We start from the raw sequence: 23,503 nt of genomic DNA, 5'->3' as shown, positions 1-23,503 counted from the left end.
ACAGGAACAGAGGGCCCTCAAATACTCAGAACCACGCAGGATTGGAACTTAGATTAGTACAACAATACAAAGGATTCTCTTCTCCAGCTGAGGCCGATCTTTGGTTCATACGACTTGTAACATTTACATGTAAACCCTAATGCAAAGTCCATTAAAGTCAATAGTGTCTTTCCATTGAGTTCACTGGGCTTTGGAGCAGAGGCTTACCGTGGAGAAGAAGCTCCCAGTTCAAGTCTGAAATGGTTGACTAACGTCCTGTGTCATTCTTTTGGGTTAAAATTCCTAGATATTTTTACTGCACTATCAAGAGTCTGGACTTAATGTTTCAGTCAGAAGTCTGATGGACCTTCTACAGATTATTTAATTATAAGGGATCTGATTTTGTTTCATTATGTCCTATTATAAAACAATGACCAGTAAACACTGTTAAATGCACTAATGATTTGAAATTTTATTGCTCACTTTTTTTATTTACCCATTTCAAATCATTACAGGGAATACACTCGGTAAATGGGTGAAATGCAAAGATCATTTGCACAAGAGATAGGTGAGATTGGCTGAAGCTCGACAAGATCTGCAGCACTCTGATCAGTATGCTGATGTACAACATTTGGAAGTCAATGTGATATTTGGGAGTTTCTTCCAACCTTTCAGATCGGGATTTGAGTCAATACCCTGCATTTAAAAAGGGTGGGAAAATATTTGAAGAAAAGTTGTCACCAATGGAAATGAGGAAAACAAAATACAAAGAATTTCTCTTATTCCTAGGATTGTTCCCAGGCAACCACTAGTTATTCATTTCTGCTGGCAGCCACTAAGCACTATGAAAAGTTTCAGTCTGCATAAAACATTAAAATTCTAATGAGCTTTGCAGCGTTTACAAAATCCCAGAAAATTAAGCACAGTGGGGATGAGTTGTCATTAACTGCATGAACAGGATACTACACAGTAGCAAGAATGTCAATTGCTTTCAAGTTACCATATTGTTATGGCAAAGTAGCATGTGGTATTTTCCCATTACTCCATAAATGACACATTATATGTCAGAGCTACTCTAATAACTTATTCTCAAAAGGTTAATACACTAAACAGATGTCAGGACTGAATGAAATCTTTACTACATAAACAAGTCAGATAGGGAATCAAGTTTTTAGAATGCTCTCCTTTTGATTATAGTGTAATGCAAAATAAAATAAAATGGAAGTAGAGCTGGCTATACCTGCAAAATTCAGATCCAGATTTGAAATTAATTTTTTTTAAAACCATCCCTATTAAGTTTGAGAGTGTTTGTATTTATTTTCACACGGAAAAGCATTAAAATAAGGATTATTCACAAAGAGTTCTGAGTGAGAATTTGCTATTTCATCTGTGTTGTTTAACAGTGTCAACCCATATAAGCCACAGGGTACTGATTCTGTTCCCTGACTAGATGATCGCATAAGCCATCCATCACAAAATACTAGAGCCTGCCTATATAGAATTTGATATCAGTGAATACCCCAAGTGTCTTTGAAATGTTTTTTTATGCAAACATGTGCGCTTGTAGAAGTCAATTACATTAGAAAAATGATACCAAATTGGAATGATCATGACAAGAGAAATAATTTTTAAAAATCATGCAAATATCTACAGGATTTTTTGTTTGATTGTTTGTTTGTTAAAACATATTTGCCAACTCTAATTACAACATTAGAGATGGGCCCCAACCAGCAGAGTTTGCACCCGGGACCAAACTTTGGGGATTTCTTAGATCCCAGGCATTGGTAGGGATCTAAAGTACAGCTACATATATAGTCACATATAAAAATGTGCAATGTACTTTTCAGATACCTAAAAGTAAGCATAGTCTATATTTAAAATGTACTGGACAGTCCTGGAAACTTTAAAACACCACCTGTTGAATAGGGATGAATTCCACTGAACAACACTAGGTTCTGTTTAATATTGCTGCTATTTTAAGATCAGATTGGTCAAATTTCTTGTTTAAAAAGAGACCACAACTACAGCTTTTACACTGAATAATACTTACTCATATAAAGTAGTCCCATTGAGCTCATTGAGAAGCAGATAGATCTAGTGGATGGGGCACTTGATTGGGAATTAGCAGACTTAGGTCCTTGGCTGTACTACTGGTGATAGGACCCAGGCTCAATGTCCTAGGAAGTGCCTTCCAGTCCTACGTCCTTAAGTACTACTAAACAAAAGTGGTGAAGAATTGGATCTTTTTAAAGAGAAATTTGCAGAATCTGGCCCCACAAAAATGAAATGAACAAACAGATAGAACTTGCAATGCCATAGTATTAAGGCATAGAAAAACGCCTGCGTACATGACATGCTTATAGTTCAGTGATTTACTTTATGTGTATGTGTGAAGCTGTCATTCTCTTTATCATCAACCATAGTTCAGCCAAGCTAATATATTAATCTCTTAATCTTTCCTTCATGCTCTATCCCTGCAGTGTTAGTCAATGTGATTGCTTTTCCCTGATTTCATTCACTTTATCCACCTCCTTGTGGTAGAGAGAGATACAGAGTTATAGGTGCATTTCTAGTTAGTTTCACCAATTCCATATAGCAGGGGACTTTTATTCCAATGGTACATGTGTATAGAGCCCAAAATTGCATTTCCTCCCTCCCCAGCATATCACATGGCAAACTCATATATAATTTGCTGTCCTCTATATCTCTTAAGTCTTTTTCATTATTACTGATTTTCACTTTATTTAAGTGTTTGAATAGTTAGTTTCAAATTTCTCCCTCTACTGAATATCAGGATTTCTGGTCATTCTTCCCTAAACAGTTACTCACAAAGTGATTCCTATTGAAGCCAGGGGAACTCCACACGTGGATAACAATTTGCAGAGGCTTACTAATTTATCTCTCTTTTTAATGCTCTGCCCACACTTCTAACTAATCCACTTCCTGTTTTATTATTTGACTGTGATTTGCATCACTTCCTAATTTAGTTAGCATTTCAGAATTAAGGTCCTGTTTCAACAAGATATAAGCCAATGCCTAACTTTAAGCATGGTAGTAGTCTCTCTCACTTTACTGAACTGGGATTTTAATTTATTTTTACCCCCAGATCATTAATAAAGAGGTGAAATAAGATTGCTGTTTGACCCAATGCCACCCCACAAGACACCTCTCCCAAGCTCAATAAATCATAAGTCATTATCACCTTTTATCTGTGATCAGGTTTCAGTCTATGTGACAGTGCTCATATCTAAAGGAACCTGAATAAATTTTCCAAGTAATAATTTCTCAGGCATTTCTAAGATGTCCATATCTACTGCAAAACACATTCTCTTCCTCCAATAATTTTATAATTAGCTTTCAGAGAGTGATCACATTTGTCTGGCATGATTTGATTTTTCAGACCTATGCTCTTTATTACTTACTGTTTATTTTCTTTAGGTGCTTATGTAACCGGGATAGCAGAGCAAATTAGGCATACTCCTTTTCCTTCCATTTAACACGCTGCTGAAGTACAGGCCAGAGTTCTATCTCTCCAGGATTTTTCAGAAAGCATTCCACAGAGTCAAGCTCAGGGCCATTGTATTAGGCCCTGGAGTTAAGGTTCATTAGTAGCTCTCAAGCACCTTCAAAGAAAGAATGCCACATCATTTCTTAGTAAACTAGAATTTGAGATTTAATGCAAGCAAACAAAGGAACCAAGATTTTGAAACAGTCCATAAATCACTTTTATATTTTTTTTAAAAAACAACATGTATTAGGAAACAAACAATTAGTGTATCTTTCTAGTACAGACTTCCCTTTCAGTGACATACTTCTTGGTGATTGCACCGACCCATGGTTGCTACTTGGACTAAGACTCCTTTTGGTGGTTCACCTGTGTTTCCCCGTCCCCCCACCATGGACCTGCTTCTACTACTTCGTCCTGGGATCCCCCTGCATCTCCACACACACCTAGGGTACCTTAACTCCAGGGAAGGTAGATGGAATGTTTATGGCACGTGCCCGGGATGGTGAGGTAAATGGGTATTTGAGGCAGGAAGGTGCTGGGCAATGCTGAAGTTGTTTGTGTGGGCGCATAGGGACTGCTGAGGTCACTGGGAGATGGGCTGCATTGTGGGAGTGATAGAGCTGGGAGGCACTCAGAGCAGACTCTCTTCCCACCTTCTATACCGTACCACTGCCCTGGTCTGCCTCCTGGTTGATTCTCCATGGTGGCTCAGATTCATCAGGGACCAATGAGAGAGAGAGATGCTGCCTGAAGAGTAGATGCCACATCACTGCAGTATCTGCTCCCAGCCCACCCATTTTCTGGGACTGCCTGCAGAGTGGAGTGGTTTTCCAACCAGCCCCAGTAAGAGGGAACAAAGGGGCAATGTTACCTTTTCATTTAGCAAAGGAAAGGGAGTTCCACTTCCCCTTCCTTTTTTCATGCACAGTACACACTCGTAAGTACTAGGGACAATGAGGATGGATAGGAACATTTGATTTGGCCATATTGTTTAAGAAAGTCAAACTATTCCCAAGGAGTAGAAGAAAAAGCAGATAGACTTCCATACTTTGCTGACCAATGTTACAATGACTAAATGTTATCTGTTGCTCATCCTCTTTTTTCAATCCACAAAAAATTGTAATGAACAACTTGAAATCTCCCAGAGCACCACTTGGGTGAAGATGAAGATGCATTGTATCAGATCCATTTCTAAACCAAATCTAATCCAAAATAAAATGATGAAGAGATTGTATTAGATGTCAGTATATTGTAACCTGTTGGAGATACAGCCATTTACATGCCTTCTTTGATCCAATCACATGATTGTCCATATGGGGACAAGCATCTGCTCGTACATCTCAGAAGTATTATCCCTTCTGAGAAATTCTGCCTCCTCACCCTTGATGAGGATATCTCCATGATATATACATAGCTCTTACCTGTACCAAATTTTGTACTGGAACACTGGAAGCAGCTGGATCGTCCTCCAATGTCGGAATGGAAGTCCAATAGCAGTTGCTCCCTTGGGGCCTGATTCCAAGCCCCTTGAAACCAACAGATGTCTTTCTGTTAAATTCAATTGACTTTATATCCAGTAGTTAATGGGGAAAATAAATAACAACAACAACAAACACCCTCTCAGAGGAAACAGTATCTTGCTTTTCCAGTGTTGTGGGAAGCTTCAAGCCATTTTAACACCATAAAGAAATGGTCATATTTTATTGTAGGGCCCTCATTGAACAGGATAGTAGGGCTGTGACTTGGAAACTCTCTTCCTTTTTTCCTTTCTGAGCCTTGCTTCATGTCTCTCTGATTCTTCTTCCATCTCACTTTTAGTTTCAGTTGGATTGGGAATGCTCTTCTGTGGAGGTTGATTGATTACCTATATCTGGATGCCTCCTAGTAATTAGACTGGCAAAAATGAGATATTTAGTGGACTTTATGGAAAATTTTGCTCTGCTGTGGAGGTAGTATGTCTTGTTTCATTGGTTTGTTTTGGGGGTGTTTGTAAATCTCATTCTGTATCCCATGAAATAAGGTTCACATCATCCCAGCTTCGTTTTCTGCATCCTAAAATCTCAAGAACTGTGCTTGTAATTGGTTTACAAGTGGTCAGAAATCTTGTGAGGCATGCAATGTTTGTATTATAATGATAAATGTATAAGTCTTATTCCTTTTTGTATTAACACTGATCTCCCATAATGCTCAATAGCTAAGCACAATTATTGTGGCCTACACATTAATGCCTAGGTTTTTGTTTATTTGTTTTTAAGGGACCTCAATTTGACCTGCAATTTTGCATCTACTATTAAAGGTGAAAATACTAGTAGTCTGACATCTAACTACCTAATTTGAGAGTGCAATCAATAATTAAATACCTAATGCTAGTATTTGTACCCACAGCTAATTGTACCACAAACACTGAAGGGCTTTTTTTGGTGGGGGAAGGAAGGGCAGTGTTTTTTTTTTTTTAAAAAAAAAGCAGTCTGCTTTGAGGACATCCCCATTCTCCACTATGGACAAACAAGTCAGTTCCCCATTATTATTATTTTTGTCACATGCTCTATATGTTGTACAACCTTTGTTTGCTTGAGCTGGTAATTCCCCTAAATAAATGACAGAGAGTGGTTGGCACCCTCATTAAAAACTCTGAATTAAAAATCTGGCAAGACTCTGAGTAACTCCTTATCCCTATGTATTATTACAAATAAAACTATTAATTGTTTTTGATGAATATGCCAAATAATTCCTATGGAAGTGACCAAGGAACACCTAATTGGGCATAAGGTTTTCTAAATTCTTCCCAAGCTATTTTATCTAAACTGTAACGTTAACATTTCTTTTTGTGAAATATGCTGGATGACACATCACACTGGAACATTACTTGGACTGAGTCAGTCAAACCGTATATCACCAGCTCATATATCATGCATATATAGTGTCCTGGCACTGCTTGACATGACACGTCACATCTCTAATACTTTAAACAAATTTCTTGGCTGTCAGTTAAAAAGGACACATGGGCACACAACACAAACATACGGGGACAAAGAAAGCCCTGCAAAGAGATTCTGATCACCTTTTTCAATATCTGATTTCCTTTCCCCAGCCCCACCACTTGAACAGTAAAGGACTGGTTTAGGAAAATATTCATCCAGGCCAAGGGATGCAGGTTTCCTGGCTACCTTAACTAATGGGGGGAAAAGCTATTCTAAGATATATACAGTAAATAACTAACAGTCCTTAATGGAGAATAACTCAAAACCCTGACATCTTTGGGCAAGATGCAGAAGAATTAGGAGTATAAAATGTATAAAATATGGAAATGAGTTTTATGAGAATTCACCTCTAAATGTAAAGTTCACTGCTTGCAAAAACTGACTTAGAGTCACTACAATTTTGAGATTTTTTGGGGGGGTCTTCATTTTTGCCCACCTATAAAACAGCTCAATCTTCCTGCTGTTGGGCTTCTCACCTTTTAATACCCCCCCTTGTGGTCAGAGTTAGTAACAGCAGCCTTGCCTCAGCTCCCCTTTATATCAGTTTAGAAATAGGGCCTGCAGTGTTCAGCCACTGTAACAACTTCAACCCTCTGGCAGGGTCAGTTGAGTCCCTCCCCTCTTGGAGTAGTAGGAGTCTTAGTCCCCAGGGGCCTAAGTGATCTGTGATGGGCCTTCAATCACTAGCCCCTGATATCTCCCTCTCTCTTCTTTGTGTGAGAGGAACAAGGAAGGTTGAATGAGAGACAAAAATAAAGTCCAAAAAGTTGTGTGGGGACTGCCACAAGTCTGAAGTCTCAGCAGTTTCTGCCACCCTTCCTTGTGGAGGATTGTAGGGGGATCCAATCCCACCCTCTCCTCTAAATCCCTGCCCATCCTCGGTTACTGGGCGAGGGTCTGCTGTTTGTCTCACAGTTCCCACTGAATTTCCCATTCCAAAAATAGAAGTAAAACTTCTGTGTGGTAACTTTGGCAAATGCTGACTTTTAATGGTGAGCACTCTATCATATCTTCAGATACTGACCAGAGGTGCCGATTTTGTGATTTCCCCGAAGGTTCTGGACCCCCACTCCGCCCCAGACCCTGCCCCAACTCCACCCCTTTCCTTGTGCAGGATTGTAGGGGGATCCACGCCCACCCTCTCCTCTAAATCCCTGCCCAGGGATCCTCAGTTAGGCAGTCAAGGACTGTTTGCTTCGGTCACCTGCTACTTCCCTGGACTGTTTCCCACTTATGGCCTTTGCAGGCATCTTCTTCTCATGATCCTTCTCCTAGAGCATTGGTCTGTTTGGGTGGCTTTCCTCCATCTGATGGTGGGGAGTTTTTCCACAGTGACTCTCAGCCCCTCCAGCAGCTGCCCTGCTCTGTCTGGGTTGTAGCTTTTTATCCCAGTAGTCGCTAACCTGCCATTTAGCTCCAATTTGGAGAGTGATTGCTCTCTTCACTAACGCTTTTCTGCCATGTGGGGTCTCTACACCCCATCACGTCCCAGTGTCTACCTTCCAATGTAAAACCCAATGTGACAAAAATCCAGAGTCAAGGAAACAAAAAAAGTAGTCATCCAGGAAACTCAATCATGGGAATCATTCCTCTAATGCAAATAACTCTATAACACTGGCATGGTTCTTTATTTCTGATCTAAATAATTTTAAATAATAAGTAAAGGAACACCAAATGTGTAGGAATATAGGTAACATTGGGACAAAAGCAAGTGACATAGCTTGACAGGAGGTATTGCTAAGAGACAATGAAAACATAAGTTTATGGTTATTTTTCAGCAATAATAAGTTGTTGAACAAGACGTCCCCTTTTTGCCTCACTGCTGATGATAGTTTATGGCTACTAATAGCCTCTATACAGAGAAGTGGCCATATCTAATATTTTGAATATAAGCTTTGTTGGGCAAGGACTGTGTCTTTGCTCTCTTCTGAGCAGAGGCTAGCTTATATTTGGGCATTATTCAATAATAATTAAAATATTACTATTGATACTGATATTAATTTGATATCCTACATCAGGTGGTCTCTAAGAATACCTCCTTCAGGAGGTGCCAATTCCATAAATGAGGACATTCAAGTTGACAGCACCAATAGTTTGAATAGAAGTAGGAGAGGAAAAACATTAGCACTGAATAGGACTTGAATTTTGCTTCCAGAAATTCTTATACAAGAACAAATATAAATGAACAACAAAGTCTAGTGAAACTACAATACAAGAACATATCTTAGTAAAACTAAAGTATTTTCTGAATCTAATAAATGATGGCTTTTTATTGTCAATCACTGCGCACACTACCCAACATGTTATGTCATACACATACCTGAACAGTGATCTGTGTCTGCTTCTCCAGTAAAAAATAAGTGGTTATCCCGTATACGCTTTTCTCTCAGTGAAGCAGGGGAAGTTAGGGAATAGGAGACAAAAACAAAATTAAGTGAAAAAATGAAAGCTAGAAGTAAGGGAATGAAATAAAAGAAACCATATATAAACAGACAGAGGATGAGAGAATTAAAAACAGGATTTAAAAAGAGGGAACAAATAACTAAATAAAACAAAAAGTGCATGGAATTTAAAAAAGGGAAGTGCAGGTTAAACTTGGAAAGAGAATTGCAAAAGCACGAACAGGAAAGTTAACTAAATGGACAGGATAGTGTTAGCATAAACTGCACACTGAGGAAAATACTACTCAACATGCCTACGTGTTGCACACCAACACCTAAACAATGGAGTGTAATGAAAGATACAGTCAGAAATTTAATATAATATAAACTTATTTTTAGTCTTGGTTTTTGTTTCATAGGAAATAGCTGCACACCGTTTTACGTGCCATCATTACTTTCTCCTATTATGGTAATTATTTGATTCATTTGGAACTAATCATAACCTTAGTCTCAGTCTGGGTTCTAAAAGTAAGTATCAATAACATCATACCTTTCTCCTGCAACTGAGGAACCTACCAGTTTCTCGTTATACGGGTGGTGGTACCAGACCTACTTTCCCACAAATTTCCAAGATTCCCCCATACACAAAAAATGTTCTTAGGAACATTTAAGTTATTAAAAAAAAAAAGCTCCACAGCAATTATTTCCAAGAAATGTCCCAGCAACCCTTTTCCAGAGATGATTTGTACATTTGTTTATAAAGCCATTTATTCCAAGCACCAGCATCTATTGGAAAGTTTTTCATACTATTACCAACATTAAAACCACTTGGGATTTTCATTTTAGCACTAATCATGATGCTCACATTCTTCCCCAGGTCAGTATTATACGTACTGCTCTTCGCCAGTGCTAGACACAGAATACAAAGAACACATTCTCCATTATAATCTGCCTAAAGTAATAAAAATCCGGATGCATTTACATTCAAATGTTACTATATTGCTTAGTATATGCAGTTTGGGGTCAGGGTCTTTTAGGAAGGGCATAGGAAAAATAAATTTCTAAGATGTTAAAAATCTATAGTTATGGAACTAAATAATTCTTTGGCTTTTTTTTTAAAAAGAAAATAATTGGTGGGCTAGGTTTATTGCAACACAATGAATTAATGTGCTAGCCTTACATAGATAGGCTTAGACTAGGAGTTCAAAATTTGTTTTACTTCTATAGGTTACATCTACAATAAGTTTAAGGAGCAAATTCCACTCCACTAGCTGGAAATCTTGAAGTCAGTGGGTTTGCAATAGTGCACATGAAAAGAGAATTAGGCCCTAAATATCAACCTTAAGTTAAATCCCACCCCCATTGAAGTCAATGGGAGTTTTGTGATTAATTTCAGTGGGGGCCAGAATTTTTGATTATCCCCACGACCTATGTTAAGGTTCCCCAAATCAGTATTGGTGCTAGTAATAAAAAAGTGTTCTGAAAATTGCCCCCTCCCACCCACACACTATTTTAAAAGTTACCTTTAAATCATCCATGTTTTCAAAGTTTTCAATATTTTTTCCCTTCCTCCTGCCTTTGTTTGCCACTGGGGGGAAAAAAAAGGAAAGAGGGGAAAGACAAATACAGAAAAAAGGGAGAGAAAGGGGAAGAAAGAAGAGGAAAATACGCAAACCCTCAATTTTTCCACAGTTTACATTTTCAATAAAAAAACCAAAAAATTCAAATAAATGAAAAAAATCACTCCTTTTCAAAACACGTGGAATACAAATGAGTTAGAAATGTGTGAAGTTTTTCATAAAAAATCTTGACCTATTTTGATCAGCTGTAGTCAAAAAATAAGCCAGCTGTGTCTAGGTAGAACAAAGAGATCATACAATTTTTACAGCTGTAACCAATATATTGTGTTAACAATTAGTGCAACCTTTTCAGACTCAGGTTTACAAACTGCTTCCTAAGAGGAAATATCAGAAGTTTTGGAACATTAGTTTTGGTAAAGAAAACAACCAGACATTTGGATTTACCACTGAGAACCTCCATCAGGCCCTGATACTATCCCTTCACAGGCAACTGTTTTCCCTCCCAATGGTAAAGTCATATATCTTGTGGGAATGGAAAAATGGAGATTCTCATATACCCTGGGGTTTTTTGTGAATATAATGTTTAGAGATCTTTGGGACAAGATCTGCAGGTGGAGGAAATTTGTAAAACTCCCTGGATTCCAGTTGAGTTACAGATTTACAATAGTTGAGGGTCTGGCCCTCTAAATCCAAGAGATACCTCTTTCTGGGTTCTAGATAGGTGAGCATAAAAAAAGTCATCTTCTCTAACACTCCAACAAAAGAGCCAGACCCTGCACATGGGAAAACACAAGAACTACTCTCGCCATGAACCCCAAGGGCAAAAGTCACACCAAAAGACAAGGGGTATTTAACCATTATCTCTGCATATAGGGATCTGGAAGGGATAATTCCTTCTGCAGCTCTGCACTGCCCCTAACACAGGGACATATATAATTTATACAATCTGGCCATAAATGCAACAGTAGCAGAGGAGTTACAAAGCCCTGATCCCTTACATTGGAGGAGCAACTACTTTGAAGTCCCCAGAAGATGCTGCTTACCAGATTGGATCACTGATCCATACAGGAAATTTTCAGTGTGGTATTCTTTTAAAAATGTACTATATAAATAAAAAACTGGAAAATGCAGAGATAGGAGAAGGTTAAGTTGTGCATAGTCATAGATTCCTTTACCGTATTCTGTTACCATGGCATCCACAGCAGTGCCCAAAATAGACAAAGCCGTTTCATCTTCTTTTCAGATAATCAACATTTTATTTTTTGTGCAACAATCGGAACATGGAACATTAAACCCTTAGATAAAGTGTACTGTTTAATGCAATAAGAAATGCTAAACTATTATGCAAATTGTGGCACAGAAAATGTATTTAAATGTATTTTTAAAAAGCATACTGTAGTATTTGAGACTTGAATCTTCTGATTGAAATAAGCTTGTAAGATTTGTTTCAAAAAGACAAGGTTAAACACATTTCAATGTGCTTTGTCATTAGGGACTTTATTTATTATGTATACCCCCAAAATGGTGCTTATCTCCATATTTACTAATAGGAAAATGGAAAGTTTGCAACTCATTTAAAACTTTAGCAAAACAGAGAATAAAGTTAATATATGACTAATAAAAATACCACTAATATGACTAATAAAATACTACTAATACCAATAATAGTACGATCCTAAAACCCATGGGATCTGCTGTTTTCCGTGGGATTCTGTGACAGTATAAGGCTCTGTTATAGAAGATCCAGTTGAAGGATCAGATGTATGTTAATGCCAATACCAATAATACTTTGCACTTCTAATAAAATGCTGTGAATGTTTTTACAGTTCAAGCTTGCAAGTAGCCTTGGATGAAATTCTGGCCTCATTTAATTTAGTGACATAACGATCATTGACTTCAACAGGACTGGGATTTCAACCCTTTTATATTTTCCAAGTTTGTATCCATCTATTCAAAATCTTTCAGAAATAACTGTTTGTGTGAGACTTTGGCCATTTCTAAACTGGAACTGAAAAGCAGGCCTCTTCTGTTTTTGGAGCCAACTCAAAATGAAACCATAGGAATGGATTATGGACATGATTCAATTCTGAACCCCTTCCACAAAATCTGAAGGAGTTTAGCTTCAGTGTCTTTCCACACTGATCTAGCTATAACATATATAATAAACATGTACCCACTTTAAGTTTACTTACCAGGTATCAGAACAACCTGTTAGAAAGCACTTAAAAGTTTGGAATACATGCAATTAAAAATGTGTCATACACATCAATTTTCATGCATTAATTACTACTTACTAACAAAAGGCCAAATCCTGAAATCCTTTCTCGGTTTTTAACAAGGCCTTCAGGATTTGGTGCATTGTAATTACGGATGTTACCTTAAATATAAAGTATTACCACCTGATCTTTCAGCAAGTGTTCTAGTTGTAATCATTGTATCACCTCTCTAATTCTAATCCAATATAATCCATTCTGCAGGTACAGAAAGGTAAAGAGTATACTGAGAACTCTTGTGGAAGGCAGCAAGTATGCAATTGCTTAGTCACCAAGCAAGCAATCTACAGTGTACGTATAATGTTCAAAGATAATTATGTGTACAACCACTTTAATGCACATTAAGTCAAGCCAGTACAAGCTGAAGAAACTCCCAAGCAATGACAAAATATTAAGTGCTCCAACATAGCTTAAATTCCTATAACATTTTCATTTCTAGAAAAGTAATAAAAGCTAATTAAAGAGTTTCATTTGTATTTTCCATTTTGCTGCAGCCCTAGACCAGCACTCATTGTGTGTGGATACAGCATCACAACATTTTGGTATCTATTGGTCATTTTTATCATGCTCAAATTTATCATGGAACAACATTCTAGCAATGAAATAGTCTTCATTAAGAGCACTTATCTGGGCAGGGTGGGAATTTCTCAAGAGTTCAGCATTTGACTAGATCTGCTTCCAGTGATGTCAATAGTAATAAAAACTTACTTCAATAGGAGTAGCATTAGGCCAACGTTGAGCAGTTTTGCAAATCCCATCCCAGTGTATCTAATAAACTGAAATTAGAGAACAAATGTTTGCATTTCATTTGTGGTCCCTAGCAGAGGATTTTTACCCAAGTGCTTTATGAATATGAAGGGATTTAGCCTTAACTCCCTCTGAGGCACTACATGTATTATTCCCAATTTAGAGATGATGAAAGTAAATCAAGGAGAAGATGGTTTACCCAAAATTATACAGGCAATCTGGTGAAGAGCTGGAAAAAGAAGATGAGTCTCCAAATTCACAGTCTTATGTGTAGCTTTCAGGGCATAAAGAATAATAATAATCCTACCAAACGCTGAAGACTTATTCAACATAATAAATCTAAACTGTAATTTATCTAACTGCCTAGGACAGATAATTCTTCCAATCATGTTGCTACCAGCCTGGTCATAAAAAAAATACAAAACACCCATCCGGATCCTGCTGAGCTCATGATCTCAGGTTTCTAGTCATCAGACCATATTAATCTCAGATCCCAAAGCCTGGCATCTTGTTACATATAAATGTACTTAGAACACTCTCCAGTCCTTATGCCAAAAAGGCTGAGTCCTCCAGAGTAATCCAGTTAGTCAAAGGAGCAGAGTGGAAGAGGACTTCATTTGGCCCTATTATCCCTTTTGAACCCACCAGAATTATCTTCTTCACTAGCCCCTGGCCTTCTAGAGGCGAAGTGCCCCAGCCAACAGCCAGGCCAGATCTGAAAAGGTGTTTTGTCACTGGTTATTGATGACAATACAATCGAATCTATGTGGCCCCACCAAGTGTGCCCCAGCTTAAGGTTGAAGCAAAATACTGATCAAAAAATAAAAATTGAACTATTTTAATTAGCTTTTGTTATTTAAGAAATGGAAACAATTAAAGACACTGTGGGAACTAAGGTGTGGAGCCATTTATCATCATCATTTTGGCACAGAGAGAGTTTCTTCAACTTACATTGCTTTGACTTTATATACATGGCTCAGGACAAAGGAAAATAAAGAAATGGCCTAGAGAGGCCAATTAAATGTTGCCATAGGAGAGAAATTAAAGAACTAGAATAAAACAGATTTAAGGAAGACCAGACCCAAAGTGGAAGAACAGAGCTTCATGGACTAAGGATGCCAGAAAAGAGGCTTGATGTAATCTGGAAAGCTGACAAAAAATAAGACCAAACGTGGAAGTTGGCGGAAGAGATGCTGAATGAAAAGGTAAAATGTTGGAATACTTAACATGTATTTATGCTTATAAAATGTGTGATTTCTAAACACACAATAGCAAAATCCATTAAAAAACCCATGGTTTATGTAGCCATTAAATCCTTATCAGATTGTTGTAGTCCCTCAGCCTTTAACCTTGTAACCTGGCAATATATCTGAGCTATGAATTAATGGTCCACTAAAGCATGTTCTCATGTGTCTTCTTGATTAAGTAATTTATAAGTGAACAGTTAAAAATCATTACATAAAGCAATAACCATGACTATTACAGATGATTAGCTACAGGAAAATGAAAATATTTGTTTTGATCAATTTTTCAAGAGGATTAAAAAAGAAGATCTTTACTGAGCTTTCAAATTCCAGTTGCCATAGCAACTAGATTTTTAGTTGCCATAACAACAGCTTGGTTTTAAATAATACTGTTACCTCTCCCTCCTCCCCCCTAGAATTCAATACATTCCTGTGGCCAAGGAATAACTAAGTATTTTGCACATAAATAGGAAATAGTGAATCTATATCTTGTGTCAGTTTCACATAATGGCAGACTGGAGGTTTGGCCTTGTAATGTGAGGAGACTGGAAACCAAGAGAAAAATATGTATGAGATTTACAATCTTCATCCATTTATCTTCTTTCTTTCTAATTGAACGAGTCTGACATTCCATCATCAACATCATCATCAGACCCTTATAGCCTTCTGATCTTGTCTGGATTTCTCTAACACCTGGATTGCTATTGTTCGATTCATCTGGAGCATTCCACAAACCTTTCCCCCCTGCAATACTCCTTGCTTCCCCCCCGCCGCCAGTTTTGTGCTTCTGGCTAATGTGGCCCTTAATCCCATGTAAACATGAGCTACAAATTGGCCTCTACTTAGGTTACAATTTGTTGACTCTCAAGCAAAATACATACACAAACATATCCCTACACTATGTTTATTTTCTGGACATTTCAGGGCAGGAATATAATTTCACTACGGCAACAAATGGTAATAAAAGCTTCACCCTGTAATTGTGTCTCTCTGAGTACACTGTCTGCATCCCATTCTTTCAGGTTACTAATTGGAAGCCAGCATCAGGAATCAAAATAAATCCCAAATTAAAACATGATGATTAAAAAAAGGAAAAAAAAAATCACCAAAGAGAATAACACTAGGTATTGATTAACAAAATTTAATGTGAGACATAGGATGTTGCTGTTACTTCCTTAGCTGCTATTTCTCTCTTTATAACTGGAAAACATTTCATTAAAAAAATCTGAAACATGGCATGCTGCCAAAGTTGAATGCAGAGAACGCAAATGACAGGACTGAATAGTACCGGGGCAGGCACTCCCTCCTTCCCTTTCAATGGGCTGTTAAGAAAATTTGCTGTTGTAGACATAACAAGAACTAAAAGTGTTGTGTGGATGTACTATATATCAGAGCCTGTCTAGTTCCTACCAGAATAATTTCCTATCCTGTTGCACAGAAGTTGGCAATTTTCTTGTGGCTTTGAGCCAGAAGTGGGAATAGGCAGTGTTTGTGACTCAAGTCCTGTGCATATTGTAAAGGAAGATTAGTGCCAGCGCATTTCTCATTTTCCATGTTCTATCTGCACCTATACAAAATGAGATGTTACAAGGACAAGTTTGCATTGATAGCTTGTGATTCAGTAAAACAAAAAGTATCCATTGGGCCTAGAAATAAAGTTGTGGGATCTCTTACCTTAGTTTATTTACGGTAACAGGAGATGTTGACATTCAGTTCCTTCTCCAAAGAATGAGTTAATAAATATATTGGTCACCTTACCTCCATCCTTTATGGCCAGTCTAATATTTTTTGAGCTGTGTAGGATTCTACTGGTCCAAGGATAGTCAATAGGCAGACTGCAGGCCAAATCCAGACCACCAGATGCTTTTTTTCGGACTCCGAAATCTTTACTTATTGTCATTATTATTTTTTTTATTATTATTTTCTCTGGAGTGTGGACCTTGATTATACTTGACCAAGAAATTTGGACTTTGACAAAAAATAATTGACTACCCGTGTCCTAGGCATAATGCTTTATCATTTTCTTTATGTAATATATATCTGTATACAGAAGATTGTACTATATTTCTCATCCTTACAGCTGACACACAAAGCCTTTTGGAAATAAACATGGGGAGGGAATTAGAAGGCTAATTGTACCCCAAATAAAAATAAAGTAAATAATTTAGATAAGGGTAATTGAGACTTATGTGGAAAATGAATACTCTGTAAAACATTTGTTTACTGGTTACGGTTACTATGACCTGAAGAAGCGCTCTGGGTAGCTTGAATGTTGGTCTCTCTCACCAACAGAAGTTGGTCCAATAAAAAAAGATATTACCTCACCCACCTTGTCTCTCATGAGGTAAGAGGATATTCATAAGAGAATGAACTGTATGAAACGGAGTCCTAGAAGTGCTGGAAAAAAATTCTGTGATCCCGAGCTCTTTTCCAAACTCACATTTATCAGCACAGCATGAAGTCAAACAGGTTGTTTTGTCTTGTATATTCTGACATTTGCTTCCACTGAATTTTGGTTAGGATTTTATTTCTTCCCTTAGTTGTCATGGAAATAGGCACACAGCAAATTATAACAGATAAAGCACTGCTGACAAAAAATAAGCTGACCCAATTCAGACTGTGCTGTCTAACACTTGCAGTGGCCATCTCTCACTGTTTCAAATAGATCTGAAGCAGTCTGCCCTCAGGCAAGAGTGTGGCCCTTTGGTCACCTCATGTGGACCACAGAAGGGCCAGGAGATGAGACTATGGAGACAAAAAAATGCAGGGGGGGCAAGGAAATCCTAGATGCAGCAGAGAGAGAGAAAATATGGACAGAGGAACGTTGGGTGAGGCAGGGAAACTGAATGTGGGGAGAATGGGGAAAAGAATGTGATGAGACAGAGAGACTGGAGGGCAAAAAGGGGACAGAGGAATATTGTGGGCCAAGCAGGGAGATTGTGTAGTGCAGGAAAATAATTCTTGTTTACACAGGAAGTTTTTAACCTTATTTTTGGGTACAGTTTGTCCTTTTCTGTGCTTACAGAGAAGTTGCTGTGTGCATCAGTTTGGCTGCACCCATTCTCAGCAACTGGCAGTTTGACAGTACGGAAAAGACTTGAGAAGAAGGAAGGGAAAACGTGCAGGGCAGGAAAGGAGAGAAGTTGACAGGAGACTCAGAGGGACGAGCTAGGTGAATAGAGAACGTGGCAGAAGAGGAATGGGGAATGGGATGGAATAGCAGCTCCCTTACCTCGGAAGTTGAGAGAGGACATGAAGTGAGTCCCACTCCAAGCAGCTGAGGAAAAAGCTTGTATCTGTGTATGCACTGAAGAGTGAATTTTGTCTATTCGCTATTAACAGTCACATACAGGTTTAGGGAGGGTACTTCTCCCTAAACATTAAAGTCAGGCATTAGACCAAAATTAACTACTTGTTATATTTTAGAAACTCATGATGATTATGCAAAATTTCATGATTTTTTAACTCAAAGTTGGCAATACTGAGTATGTAATCATGTAATTAAAAAGCTATCATACACACAAGGCGATTCTGTTATACTTATACAAGGTTGAATTGGCAACCTTATTTTTCTTTTCTGATTTCTGAGTGCCTCATTTTACAGTCTGAACATTCCCTTTACACAGACCTTGTTATGAAATTAATATAATTTTTATTAATTTTAAATGGCCTGAGAAAAGTTACATTTTTCTCTGTAGTCAGCAGTCCTCAATGTATAAGTATCAAAATGTGAGATTGTAGATCAAAAGAGCACTTGAACAGTTGAAATCAGAGAAGAATGGGTATTCTCTCTTAGGTCAGCAGTCTAAGTTCAGTAAGGAAATATTTTTCAGTATACTCAGTGTCTATAATGAATGCATGTACCAAATGTCAGGATTCTAGCTCAGTAGGCATGATTAATTTCCATGTTACTATCAGATTATCATAAGTCTTTGTATTGCACCAGAATGGATAGATGGATACTATTGGTTTAGATATAATTAAAGATGAAAACTATGGCCTCAACCCCAAAGGGATTTAGGCATTGCAATGCTCAGCATTATGGTGCCTAACTCTTAGGTGCTTTGTCACCCAGTAGAATTCGGAGCCCCAGGTTAGGCACATAGGCTCTCTCTGCAATGCATGGGGAGAGAAAGGCACTTCAGAAAGGGTTCCACAAAACTCAGTATGCTTAGCAGGAGCTGCCTGAGTTAGCCCATAAGAAATGCAGAGGTGAATGATATGGTCTAAGCCCTGGTTTGACAGAAGTGCGTATCTCCACTTAGGATTCACAGCCATGAATTTTCTCTGGTAGGCAGGCACCTAAGCAGTTTCCTTCAAGAAAGGTGGCAGCACACGCTTAAACACACATGTTTTATAAAAAAAAACAAACCTGCAAGTTTGCTGCCTAAGTAAGGCTCTCTACAAAGTTCTCACCAGGAGAGAATTTTCATGTGGTGAAAATAGAGGATAATGATGGGTTTCAGAGTAGCAGCTGTGTTAGTCTGTATTCGCAAAAAGAAAAGGAGTACTTGTGGCACTTCAGAGACTAACCAATTTATTTGAGCATAAGCTTTCGTGAACTACAGCTCACTTCATCGGATGCATTCAGTGGAAAATACAGTGAGGAGATTTATATACACACAGAACATGAAAAATGGGTGTTTATCATGCACGCTGTAAGGAGAGTGATCACTTAAGATGAGCTATTATTAACTGCTGGAAATGGCCCACCTTGATTATCACTACAAAGGGTTTTCTCCCCCCTCCCCCACTCTCCTGCTGGTAATAGCTCATCTTAAGTGATCACTCTCCTTACACTGTGCATGATAAACCCCTATTTTTTCCATGTTCTGTGTGTATATAAATCTCCTCACTGTATTTTCCACTGAATGCATCCGATGAAGTGAGCTGTAGCTCACGAAAGCTTATGCTCAAATAAATTGGTTAGTCTCTAAAGTGCCAGAGGTACTCCTTTTCTTTTTGGATAATGACAGAAATTCTAAGAATCATAATTATAGCAGTACTAACCGTTGCCATTTTAATGACCTGAATTTAATCTAGAAGATAAAGGGAATTTGAATGCTGAACTGCATAACTGCAACAGTGATGTAAACAATTTTAATTGTAAACCCAGCTCATAATCTTTTCATTAGGAATAATGGATTGTGCTCCCCCTGAAAAAAATCTGTTAAAAGCATCACAAAAGGATAATACAGCTGGCAGTTATGCATCACTTATCAGAAGTGTGCTTTTGCTGATTTGAAAACGATATATAAGTTTAAATTTCTAGAAGTATTAGTGCTCACGAAAGTAAGAGACTATCTTGAGCCAGGAATAAAATTAATACAGAAAGAGAAACTGAGGTACAGAGAAAGTAAATAATCAGAAAAATCACAGAGAGTCATTACTACGACAGGCATAGATCCCAGATCATCTGATTCCCAGCTCTATACCCAATCCAGTAGACAATGCTGCCTCTTGAGGAGTGGAGGAAAACTATACAAGTGTTCCTATATAGCTCTGAGAATGCCCTTCACTCCTGACCAGAAACACCATATGTAGAATACTCCCCGGGGTTTTGAGCTGTGAACAAATGTCTACCAAGCTCTTCTCTATTTATAATTTCAGATTTTAAACCTCCCCTTCCCATAAGAACACCACATACTACATCACATGATGGGTGGATGAGGGAAGTGTCCAGAAACTAAATATTGATCTGAATTTGGTGGCTAGTCTTCGGTTGAATTAAAATCCAGACACAAATATCCCCAAACTGCATGGAATTCAACAGCCAGACCAATCACTTCTTTCTAGGTGAAGTCTCTCTGTACAATGAATGCCATGCTAGGTGTAGGTGCAGAGACAAACCATCCCCATGGACTGCTTCTGAACTTATTGTACTGTAAAGAGCCTCAAGGAGCATAGAGTAGGCCTGGCCTATTCACCACCCTGAATGTCCCTCTCATGACCTGAATTAGTTCTTCTTGTTGGCTCGGAAGGAAGGATGGGGCTATGGGCCTACTGTGAATTCTAGCATTGGCTAAGTGACCTGGGGTTGGACTAGATGACCTTCTGAGGTCCCTTCCAACCCTGATATTCTGTGATTCATAGTACTAGACTTGAGCAGCCTTCATGCTTGGAGAAACTAAAGGATTGCTATTATAGTCACCCTAAGTCACATTTTGTGGCATGTTAGTGGGATAAATATCAGCATTTCTACAGTCCATGCTGTCACTGGCATGTAGACAAATGGAGGATTTAGTGCTCCAAAACTGTCAGTATGAGGAACTAAATTCACTTTAAAATTTTAATAGTCTTAGCAATTCCTGTCTATGTCAAGTAATCACTCGTAATACTTTTTGAAATTGATAGGTTCATCTCAGGAAATAAGTGCAGAATTACATATTTCAGATAATGTTATAAATATAATGGAGCAAAAACGGTGAGGCAGAAGGTTCTCTGACAAAAGCTGTCTAGAGAATTAATCAGAATCAGTTACAGATGTGTTAGTCAGGAATGTTCCTTTTCTGAAAAGGCCCCAAAAAGAGAGCCTTTCTTCTGAGCCAGTTTTCTAGTGTACAGTAGGTTTAGAGCCCAGTTGCTTGTGATTAATGAATATGACAATACAGTTTATAATAAAGTCTGGTGTTTTCATTTTTAGCTTATTTTTATGACCCAAGAAGCTTTCTGTTTTAGCTGAGGCTACTCCATTCTTTAGCAACAGAGAAAATTCTTTTACCACATGTGTGAATAAAGATTAGGAACACATTAAGCTTTCAGTTAATGGAACAAATACACTAGGTCTTGAAAGCATAATAACCACCAAGCCGGTGCTGCACCTGTACTTTAATCAAGTCTGCTGTTTTCCATGCCCTTCAGCAGAATGACTTTGAAACTCTACTTACACAGTAAAATTACAAGCAGTTTTATTGTTAAATTTAAAACATACTATATGTACCTAGACTTTTCCTCAGACACTTAGTATTCCCTAGACATTTCAAGGTAGGTTGTGTGCATTTTCACACAACAATTTTATATAAACCATATTGCCAACTCTCCTAATTTTATCACATTTCAGGTTATTTGGTGTTTTGCTTAACCCCCCCGCTGCTGGAATCCTGCGATAACATGAGAATCTCAGCTTTCATTAAAAACAAAAACAAAAAAAACCAGACATCATGTTTCTAGTACTCATGGTTGCAAAGAAAAGGTTAAAAACCATCTACCTTAAAGACTCAAAACCCACAAGACAAATAAAGACCCCATTTTAAAAAACATTTTTAAGACAATTTCATGATTTTGTGGGGACTTAGACTTTTTTTGATTGCTCGTGGCTGGCAATACTGAATATTTGTGGTGGGAGTAAGGCCCAACTGAAACTCCAACTCCATTTCCTCCTCTAACCCCTGAAAGATTTTTTTTTTTCTGTGGGATTCAGGGAGGGATTCAGTCAGAATTCAAACTAGGACTGAGATCTGATTTTTGAAACTCGCACAGTTCTTGATCTGAATGGCCCTCACATTTCAGGGGAGAAGGGATTAACATCTCGATCTGGGTACAAATTGTGTGGCTTGACTCTCTATTTAAATTAAACACAGAAGATGATCTAGCTTATTAATACATTAAAACTATGTGATATCATAATTAAAATTAGCTGGTCTCATAACTACTTTTTACCCACTGGACAACTGGAAAGGAAATGATCAAATACAATTTGTCATCTTAATATTTATCTTTTCAATATAATATCTGCTAAATATTTAATACTCAGTGTGACCTATTTCTTTCTATTAATATGAAGCAAGGAAGGTTGCTCTTTTGGAAGACTGATAAAGCCCTTTTAGGAGGCCTTTCAGCCTCTCTTTTCAACTTCTAAATTAAAAAATAAATAAATTACTCATTGGCCAAAGTGCAAATTACAGCAAACTCATTTGAAGAGGAAATGAAAGCCAGAATTCTGTAGGAACAAAATCACCTTTATAGAAAGGATTATAAGATATTATGAATTGCAAATCATTCAGGTTTTACATGTAATGTCACCCTCAAACTGCCATTAATGCAAAATGTGTGACCACTGTAAGTATCTCAGATGCTGGATCTTGTAAACAAACTGAACCATTTGGATTAACCATATCAGGAATACAAAAGGAAACAGACAAAGCAGGAAAATAATGCTTTAAAGGTTAACACAAAAACTATTTAAGACATATTACACATTTTTTAAAATATAAGATTAATTATCTTGCATTCTAGAATAAGTTAGAATACAAGATTCCTCTAAGCTTCTAAAATCATTCAAATCATGAGTAAAGTTACTCTGAAAAACTTCTGGGACAGATAAGGACCAAAACTGTACAAACATATGGCAGAAAGGGTAACTAATATCCTCCTAGATGTTTATAATGCCTCATTCCAAGAAAGATATATTCCAGAGACATTAACAGTTTGCTTTTAGAAGGCTGATTTTTAGAAAGGCTAAGATCTGGATGAGCATGATTCACATCAATTCATTTTCCTTGTGAAATTCTGGCACTTCAAAGCCAGACTGATATCTAGCCCCAGAATTATTCCAGCCCTCAACTGAGAACTTATTGGCAGTCCACCGTAATGAAACATACCAGCACTGAGCTGAAGCTCTGAGGAGTACAGCTCTGTCCTCTGCTAAGTGAAGAGGCTATACTTCAGTTGCACTCCCTCCCTATTGCCCAGAAGCAGCATTTCCTGTGAACAGACAAAAGATGTGTATGTCTACTTGGCTGAGTAATGGACTTTACAAACTCCATACTGTGCAAAGGCAGAAGGAAAGAGTCTTTCCTACTTACAGGCAA

General features: G+C 37.8%; 1 long non-coding RNA gene across 1 annotated transcript; it reads right to left on the bottom strand.

The window, feature by feature from the left end:
• Positions 1 to 543: 543 nt before the first annotated feature.
• Positions 544 to 23,391, bottom strand: LOC122465680. The gene is made up of 5 exons (XR_006290675.1): positions 23,294 to 23,391; positions 4,909 to 5,380; positions 4,141 to 4,297; positions 3,402 to 3,602; positions 544 to 675 (listed from the first exon to the last, which is right to left on the bottom strand). It is a non-coding gene; the product is annotated as an uncharacterized LOC122465680 (long non-coding RNA).
• Between the last annotated feature and the right edge of the window lie 112 nt (positions 23,392 to 23,503).

The sequence above is a fragment of the Chelonia mydas genome, chromosome 4 (genome assembly GCF_015237465.2).
Source record: "Chelonia mydas isolate rCheMyd1 chromosome 4, rCheMyd1.pri.v2, whole genome shotgun sequence".
Taxonomy (NCBI): Eukaryota; Metazoa; Chordata; order Testudines; family Cheloniidae; genus Chelonia; species Chelonia mydas.
Note: the sequence above shows the minus strand (reverse complement) of the source record. Positions and strands in the feature narration are given on the sequence as shown.